This window comes from Myotis brandtii, unplaced genomic scaffold, assembly GCF_000412655.1.
Source record: "Myotis brandtii unplaced genomic scaffold, ASM41265v1 scaffold45, whole genome shotgun sequence".
Classification (NCBI taxonomy): domain Eukaryota; kingdom Metazoa; phylum Chordata; class Mammalia; order Chiroptera; family Vespertilionidae; genus Myotis; species Myotis brandtii.
The window spans coordinates 711,305-713,895 of NW_005367209.1; the positions used below are offsets into that span (position 1 = coordinate 711,305).

Genomic DNA, 2,591 nt, shown 5'->3' on the forward strand with positions numbered 1-2,591 from the left:
TGTTAAGCCCTCTATGGATTGCATTGGTTCTCCCCACCAATGCTCATTTCTCTGTTTGATCTCTGACCTACTTTTTATTCTGAACTTGTGCAGTTGTTTGCATCTAATTTTTAGCACATTCAGGGTTTCTAACCCATGGGGTTGCTTGAATTTCAAATTCCTGCAACTTCACTGTCCTCTGATAGATTCTTCGGTAGGTTTTTCCCAGCAGCTACAAAACTTCTTTAATGGATGGAAAATTATTTGTTTGTTTTTCATTGATCTCTGAACTTATTATTGGCCACCTGCTCGCCAAAGGATGCCCCACTACTGCTGCCTTAACGCTTCAGAACTTTGGTGTCATTGACCTCAGATACTACTTCGCTGTCCACAGCTCTGCAGGTGGTGGTCTTCTGGATGGACTGCAGGAAATTTCTGTTATCCAGGGTGTCACTAAGATAGAGGTCCTCCCCTTCTTCCAGCAGATTGAAATAGGTGAAAATCTCGGCCTCCAATTTGACCTTGATGTTCAGCAGGGCCTCTACTGCTAGGCCTGGTGCTGCCACTCTGCCCAGGTCTGGGCCAGCTCTGACGGAAGGTACAGCAGGATCCCATTGAGTTGTTTCATCTATGTGGCATAGCACATCTCCACCTCCCTCAGTATGTTCTCCAAACTGGCCTTCAAATTTCTTATGGAGTCTAGATCAATCTCCAAGGACCATAAAAGGGTACGGTCTCTTTTTTTTTTTAGTTTTATTCATTTCAAACAGGCCGTAGTTTGCCCACGGCTGGACTAGACCATACATCTCAGCAATTTGTAAGGTGACCACTGTGGTGTTCCCCTCAATCTGCTGGGACTAGTACTTGTCTAGCTCCTCTCAGTTCTTCTACTGGGCCAAGATGTCCACCACGATCATGCTGAAGTCCTGAGATTTGGAAGCATCCAACTCCACAGTCAACCCAGAGTTGGCAATCTGGTTTTGTAGACCATTTGCTTCCTCCTCATGGTTCTTCTTCATGAAGAGCAGCCCCTTTTTAAGAGCCTCGATCTCTGTCTCCAGTGGCAGTCGAGTGATATTGGTGTCATCAGTGACCTTTCAGAGCCCATTGATGTCACCCTCCACAGACCAGCACATGGCCAGCTCCTTCTCATATTTGACTCTGAAGTCATCAGCAGCAAGACAGGCATTGTCAATCTGCAGAACCATGTGGGCATGTCTCACAAAACTTACAAATATCTGAGCCCTCAGATCCTCAATGGTCTTGAAGTAATGTCCCTAATCTCTGACCTGGGGTCGCTTCTCCTCCAGGTGTTTCCAGATTTTATTGTCCAGTCTCCAGTTATCAGTCTCCAGGCTTCTCACCATCTTACGTAGGAGGCCAGATAGTCATTCAGGCATTGCATAATCTCTTCATTTTGGATCCACCCTATGCCTGCTGGACCCCCAGCCATCTCTGAAGCCAGGCCACTCCACGTGCTGGTGAAGTGGGACACAGAGATCTGAAAGCTGAGCCCCTGGCATCTGCATAGTTGGTGGCCATGCTGCTGGCTGGCTGGTCCAATGGCCGGGTAACTACATGGAGCCCAGGGTCCAGTAGTTTGTGGAGAACCTGGAGCAGTTGCTGAAGATCATGTTGTTCAGGGAGGAGGGTGAGAGGCCAAGACTCAGGTCCAAGCCACCTGTATGAATAATTTTCCCCCTACTCCCAAACCTTTTTTTTATTTTAAATAATTTTATTTGCAAAATATATTTTACCAAACCTTTTAAGTTAGATGAGATTTGTCAAGCTGTTATTTATTGAAATCAAAACTGCATAGTCAGGGGTTAGAATTCTCTCCATCAGAAAACTGAGAAAGAAAAAGTGTTCCTATTATAAATAAGGTCACAAAATGGACATAAATCTACTTTCAGTTGGAAGCCCATACCCAATGGCAAAGGGGGCTCACCACACCCACCCTCACAAGGCTGTCCTAACTTGAACTACTGCTTTGGCTGCCCATTAAGATATCACTTCTGGGCAAGAATTGAAAATTACTTAGAAGCCAACATGTGATTCTATACTGGGTCATGACTCCCAGGTTGACCCATGTGTTGCTCTGTCCACCGCACCATCCCATTATAACCTCCTTGTCCAGACTCCTGGGGTGGTCACAGGGCAGCAGATCATAACAGTAATGTGTTGGGCTGATTTTATTTTTCCAAAAGGAGAGAGAGCTAAAGGAGAACCTGGCTCAGAGTTTAGAGCAAGTATCCAACACTAAAGCTCAGTCGTGAGAGGCAGGGGAGGGGGAAAGTTGGTGAGGTTTCTGCAACTTGTGTGACTGCCCTTGGGTTATTTCCAGGACCAGCATCATGAGCATGTGACTCAGGCAGTTGCACAGGGCTTGTGCTTAGAAGGGCCCCACACTTGGTTCAAGGCTCTGTTATTATCATCTTGAAATTGTTAATAATTTTTGAACAAGGACCCCACATTTTCATTTTGCTCCGGGACCTGCAAATTATATAGCCAGTCCTGATTGTTTCAGCTCAGTTATCAGCAAACCAAACATCGCTTGTGATTTTAAAACACTCTGCCTTGAGCCCTCTCTGCAGTAGATTCAAGTTGATAAA

The 2,591-nt window shown here is 45.7% G+C and overlaps 1 pseudogene; it reads right to left on the minus strand.

Annotated features, from left to right (window-relative positions):
* Window positions 1-317: 317 nt before the first annotated feature.
* On the minus strand, window positions 318-1,613 carry LOC102263534 (annotated as a pseudogene).
* Window positions 1,614-2,591: the final 978 nt, after the last annotated feature.